Below are 7,500 nucleotides of genomic sequence, written 5' to 3'. Positions count from 1 at the left end.
GACTTTTATTACTAACAAAAAGTGATATGTTATATTTTTTGTGTGAATGTTATTAAACGGATATGATGAATGGATGGATTATTATAAGATGTTCCTGATGAATGACAGAGCTGTTTTGAATACTGTGAATTGGAATAACAACATTTACATATCTAAAATGGGGCAAGCGACTCTATTTGACAACCAGCCATTTGACAATATCTAATTAGAATTTGATTTTTTGACAGAGTTAGTTCCCAAGAAGAAAACTATGCATGTACTGTGTTGCGGAGGCTTGGTTGCTGTAGAAGCTGAGTTCGAGATGAAGATGTTCACTTGGCAACATGTTGCAGTTTCGGTTGACTTTCCGGCTCGTTCCATGTACATCTTTCATGGCGGTCTCGTAAGGGCAACCAATATCTAGAGTTGAGATGAATAATGAATGATAAAGGCGTTTTGAATACCAGCGCCGATGATATTTGTACCACAAGAGAAATCTTTAGGATTAGTAATAAATATGTTATGCACCATAACGTTAAGAAAATTCATAAACGCAACAGAGAACAAAGATTTATACATCAAAGGAGCTTACTCGGCATAATATTTTTATGTCTATAATAGAATATCATATTACTTTTCGCTTGCTGTGATCTTGCATTCAGTCTAGTGAAAACAGTGTTTTTAATCTTACTTAAGATTACAAGAGTATGTAAACATGAAAAGCAAGCCAATGCTTACTATAAGCTACAGTTGTTCACTAGTGTGCATGATAAAACATATAAGGTGCAAAAGAGACAACTGGCTCAAGATTTTGAATAAATCTGGTAAATGACAAGGAAAGCTTTAAATCTGCATAGCAATTGCATCTTTAGTGATCCAGTCTATTGCATAAACGCGATAATTCTTCTTATTCTACCTATCCCCACTCGACGCCAGGTCTCGCAGGTGCGACTGAACGAGACCGAGGACCAGCTGGGCCCCGGGGCGCGGCTCCACATCGCGGGCGGCGGCAGGCTCGTGGTGGGCCAGAAGATCTACTCCTTCGAGGACCACGGCGGCTTCAACGTCCTAGAGACTCTCGACGGGGAGGTGGCTGACTACAGGATCTACGACGCGGCTCTGAGTCCGGAGCAGATCAGGGACTGGATGAGCTGCGAGGCGGTCGACTTGGGGAGGTCGCCGCTGATCGACCTCGATAATTCTAGACTGCAAATGAAGGGCTTTGTGGAAGCAGAGACGGTGACGCTCGGCGAGATCTGCGGAAACTACGTACCTGGCTTTACGATATTCTTCTCCGAGAAGATGGACTTTGACGACGCCAACACTTGGTGCAATAAAATCAAGGGTGACCTGATTTTGCCACACAGCTCCGAGGAGAACCTGCGCTTTTGGAAGGCATTCATAACCTACAAAGAACAGTGCTCTGATATCTGGACGCATCTCTACTGGATCGGAGTGAAGGGAAACCTAGACACGGGCAAGTGGATCGGCCTCAAGGACGAAAAGCCTATCGCGTGGCACAATTTCCTGCAGGTGTACCGCACCGTGACGCCGGAGTCCTCGTGCATCGCGGCGGTGAGCCACGAGGAGAACAAGTGGGCCGCCTGCCCTTGCCAGATCCGGACCTGCTCCGCCTGCAGCTTCAGCTCCCCGGCGGAGCTGCGCCTCAGGGGCCTGTGTGGCCTGTCGAGGATGGACCGCGACTACTCCTTTCGGGGCAACGAGGACCACAAGCTCGTGATCGACGGCTTGGCTCACGTCCAGATTCTCCAGATCAACAACACGTGGATGATGCACAGCAGGCTCTACTCGGGTCTGTGGGCGGAGATGCTGCCTGAGAGGCTGGGGGCGTACCCGCTCGGGGCGAACGTCTGGGAGGTCCATGGCGATTTGTGTCCTGATAAGAAGGTGAGGGCTCAGCGGACGCATAACTGTGACAGTCAGACATTTTCAATAATTGGCGCAGCTAAAGATATCGCTTGACTAGTGGACTGTAAAGAACATCCATTAAAACAATTTAATTAATGTTACTCAGTTAGGTAAATGAAAATATTTGATTTGATCAAATTCATTCTTACAAACCGTCTTGTAACGAGCACTGGAATCTGACAGCCGGTGCTGCTTCTGACCGCCTGCGAGGAGGGCGAGTTCACGTGCGACGACGGCTCCTGCATCGGCAAGAGCTCCCGCTGCGACCTGGCCATCGACTGCGCCGACCATAGCGACGAGATGGGCTGCAGCGTGGTCCTGGTGCCCAAGGGCTACGCCCCGAAGCTGCCCCCGCCCACCATCGCCGCGCGGCCCGTGCCCTTCCACGTGGCCATCAACCTCACCTCCATCAGGGAGTTCAAGCTGGTCGACTTCAAGATCAGCGCCGACTTCATCGTGCGGATCCGGTGGCTGGACAGTCGGCTCGCCTTCAGCAACCTGCGCCTCAACCACCTCGCCAACGAGGTGCAGACGCCGGCGGCAGCGTGGACGCCCTCCGTGCAGGTCCGTGACGGCACCCGCAGTTCCGTCAAGGCGGAGGTCCACTCGCAGTCGCTCTACGTGTCGCGCAGGACGGCGCCCTTGCCCGACGACGGCGCCGCCATCAGGGAGGGTGAGGCTGTCTGCCGAGGAGCGCGGGCTGGAAAGGCTCATTGCAATTGCACTCCTTCAGACCAACCCATTACCATGTTCTTACAAGTTCATTTGCTCTTTTGGTTTAGCCACAAATTCAGTGAAATGAAATCTTTAAAAATTGTTAGCATATGTTAACATGCAATATTCGAATACTTCACTGAAATCTATATGAAGCTGGCCATGGTCATGTGAGTCGCATTTCATTATAACACCTTCCTTTGGCAGATAAGCTCTACTCCGGCGTAAATAACACACTCGTGTTAGAAACTGAAGAAACACTAACTTTCATGTGTTACTTCAGCCTTGAAATGTACCCGTTCGATCAGCAGATCTGCTCGCTGAATTTCAAGATACAAGACCTTACGGACGAATTTGGTGTATTTTACAAGGTTAAGTCGCCTTTGTCCTTAGGGCACACACACACACACACACACACACACACACACACACACACACACACACACACACACACACACACACACACACACACACACACACACACACACACACACACACACACACACACACACACACACACACACACGCACACGCACACGCACATGCATGCTAATTACCTACCTATTCGTCTCACTTACCGTCAAAAGGAGATTATTAACGACAACTTCAGAACGACATCAATCTTAAGACTGAAGGTCGACCCCTTTACTTATAATATATTTTCTTGCTATAAATTTCACTGACTACTTTAGTTCGATATATTGATAATTAACTCATCTGATATTTGCAATAAAAATGATAACGTAAAATTATTAGAATAGAATGCGACGTACCTTATCATTCGTAGCTTTTTCATTAGATAGAAACTGAATTGTTAAATAAGAAATCTTATCTTTCGGAGTAAAACATCATAAATGTCATAACCACATGTCTTTTCCCCATTATGCATACGCTGGCATAAATTACTGAGAATCTAGCAGCATACATTATACTGTGTTGAATGTTGATACTGATATTGTATCTGACGTCAAATCTGGGGTAGATACTTATATAAAGAGCCTATGCATTGATGTCAAATATAAAAATGGATATAGAGTCCCCCCCCAAAAAAAAATATGTATATAATAATAAAACGGTTCTAGATAATGATGTAGAACCAAGATGGTGTTACACTATGCCGACGCAGACGTGGAATCGAGATAAAAAATGCATTCTCCTTCCGCTTTCAGGACGGTCCAGGAATCACGTTCTTAGGGTCGAGACAGCTGTTGGAATATTACCTCGTCTCGGAAACGTTCACTAACTACTCCCTGGATTCCGTAAGCTACGTCAAAGTAAGCAAATTCGTGTGTTATTGATATGCTTATCTTTATCATCATTGTTACTACCGTTGGTGGTGTTATTGTACTGTAAAGAGGAAGAAAATGTCATTATCACTGCCACATCATCCTCTTCACCATCGCCATCATCATCAAGATCATCACCATCCTCCAAGCCCATCACAACCATCATCACTGCCATGACCAGTTGACCATGTCAGAGTATAAGCAGCATACGAAGCCCCGACCCGCCACACCCCCTTCCTTCAGGTGGAGTTCGAATTCGCCAACTTGTACCGCTTCTACATCGGCAACATCTTCCTGCCGAGCCTCCTCTTCGTCATCATCTGCTACACGACGCTCTACTTCGACCTTGGAGATTTCCAGGTAGTCTTTCTTCTCCTTCTCTCCCTATCTCTCTCTCTCTCTCTCTCTTTTTCTCTCCCTTTCTTCCTCTCTTCCTCTATCTCTCTTTATCTCTGTCTCCCAATCTCTCTCTTTCTCTCTCCCTATCTCTCTCTCTCTCTTTTTCTCCCTCTCTTCCTCTCTTCCTCTCTGTCTCCCAATCTCTCTCTTTCTCTCTCCTTATCTCCCTTTGTCTCTTTCTCTCTCTTTCTTCCTTTCTTCCTCTATCTCTCTATCTATCTCTCATTATTTTTTTTTTCATAAAACACGTTTCAACCAGTCTCAACTTACCTTTGTGTTATTTGAATTGTGAGTGTGCTGGGGTAAAAAATAATGGTTAGATAAAACTTAGTAGTAGTTATAATAGTAGCAGTGGTGGTGATGGTAGTAGTGTTAATAGTAATGGTAGTAATAGTAGTATTATTATTAGTAGTAGTAATAGTAGTAGTAGTAGTAGTGCTTGTTGTTGCAGTAGCAGTAATGGTAATAGTTGTAATAGTAAACGTAATAATGGTGATAAAAACGTCCGCAAAATGAACGAGTTTTCAGAGCACACAGCTCCCGCCCTTGAGCTGTCCCTCTCGCCCTCAGGACCGCATCACCGTGTCTCTGACGTCGCTGCTGGTGCTGTCCACCTTCTTCAACCAGGTGAGCCAGACGATCCCGAGGACGTCCTACCTCAAACTCATCGACGTGTGGTTCCTGGCGCTCATCCTCCAGGAGTTCTTCATAATCCTGTCGTTAGTGTACATTGAGATCCTTCGTCTGGGCGTCGATTTGACCGCAGCGATAAAGGTCCTTCCGGCTGGGTCCTTCTTCAGGAGGGACGCGTTGGCCAAGGACCTCTGCAGCAGAAACCTCTTCCCAGTGTCCCAGGCTAGGAGGGCGAACAAGCACATGCGCTTCTTGTTTGCTTTCACTTTGATTTGTCTGTTGGTGTGTTTCATCCCCGTGTGCGTGGCCAGCCTCATTACTCCACTAAGGCCTAAGGAGTGATTTGCAGAATGGGTCATATAAAGGATGGACTGTTAAAAAAAAATTGCGTTGGCGGTTATACTCCTCCAGTGGTAAAGGGATAGGCGTAGTAGTGATTATATAAATGGTTTAATAAATCGATATATGTTTCAAAATCAGGAGAACAATTTCTGGATCAAAATTAACTTCAACACATTGTGAACTTTTTTTTTTTTTTTTTTTTTTTTTTTTTTGCTGCCGTATTCAAGACATTTGCAAATAAACTAAAGCTTTTGTTTTCTCATCTAGGGTTAATAATTAATTAACTGACTTCGTGCACAAATGACCGATTAAGTTTACGTCTGTTCTTCTACTTGAATCTGTGATTTATCCTGAGTGGAATATGCGTTACGCCATTTTTTTTTCAAGTAGGATATTACTGTTATCTTAAATACTCAACACTCCATTCTATAGCGTTGCATCTTATAACAGTTTCTATTTATCTTGACAGGTATATTAATCTTACTCTTTTTTATCGGAATCAGATTCAAAAGGATGTGTAGTGTTCTTGTTTGCATTATCGTTGCAGTGACAATTGTGTGATGGATATCTGTTTCTCGGGATGTGTGTGTGTGTGTGTGTGTGTGTGTGTGTGTGTGTATGTGTATGTGTGCGTGTGTGTGTATGTATATATAGATATATATGTATATATAAATAAATAAATAAATAAATATATACAATTAGGGCCAGTAGGTGGGGTACACGGCTACAACCCTCTTGAGAGGCCTATGTCCTGCAGTGGAATGATACAGGCTGATGAAAAAAAAAAGAGAGAGAAAAAAAAAATGTATATATATATATATATGTATATATATGTATACATACATACATATATATATATATATATATATATATATATATATATATATATATATATATATATATATATATATATATATGTGTGTGTGTGTGTGTGTGTGTGTGTGTGTTTGTATGTGTGTGTGTTTGTATGTGTGTGCGTGTTTGTGTGTATGTGAGTGTGTGTGTGCATGTGTATGTGCATTTATATATATTGATAGATAAATAGATAGATATATATTGTTTATATATCTATTATCATTATTGTTATCATTCTCACCATCATCATTACCATAATCATCATTATCATTATCCTTACCATCCGCATCATCAACATCATCATTATTATATTAGATAATCAATATTATTTCCCCAATGCTTATTGCACTAAATTCCTTCATCCCCTGTAATGATTTGCATCTTACTGACATTTATCTCCGTCGGTGTTATTTGGATTTGTATCTCGCTATTAATAAGGATTTATGGACTATTGCTTTTCAATATTACGCAATCGATTCAAACTTCGATTCATTCCTACCTAAAGGATAATTTTACTAATATTTTCTGCAGGGATATTGCGTGTATATATATATATATATATATATATATATATATATATATATATATATATATATATATATATATATATATATATACATATATATAATTATATCTATATCTATATCTATATAGATAGATAGATATATGTATATATATACATGTATATATATATATGCATGTATATATATATATACATATATGCATATATATATATATATATATATATATATAAGTATATATATATATATATATGAGTATATATATATATATATATATATATATATATATATATATATATATATATATGTTTTTTTTTCTTTCTTTCTTTCTTTCTTTTCTTTTTTATCAGGAAAAAAACGGTACTGGAAATATACATACATAATAAGAATTAAAAGATAGTGATGATGGTTACAATAGTAATGGTAATAAAGATGATAATTAGGATAAAAGTAATAATACTTACAATAATGATCATCATATTGATACCCATGATAACAGTAATGGTAACAATGATAATGATATAATAGTAATAACAATAATGATAATAATGAGACTCATAACAATGATAATGATGGTGAAAATAATGATAATGATAATAACAATCGTAATGATAATAATAATGATGATAATGATAATGATGATGATAAAAATGATAATAATGTTGATGATAATAATGATAATGATGATAATGACAGTTAATAATCATAGTGGTAAAGACAATGAATATGATCATAATGATAACGATAATGATAATTATAATGATAATGATAACAATGATATTATAATGATAATAGTGATGATTTTAATAATAACAATAACAATAATAATGAGGATAATAATA

The sequence above is a fragment of the Penaeus japonicus genome, unplaced genomic scaffold, assembly GCF_977035675.1.
Source record: "Penaeus japonicus unplaced genomic scaffold, GWHDUDI00000001_assembly GWHDUDI00000040, whole genome shotgun sequence".
NCBI lineage: Eukaryota > Metazoa > Arthropoda > Malacostraca > Decapoda > Penaeidae > Penaeus > Penaeus japonicus.
Note: the sequence above shows the minus strand (reverse complement) of the source record.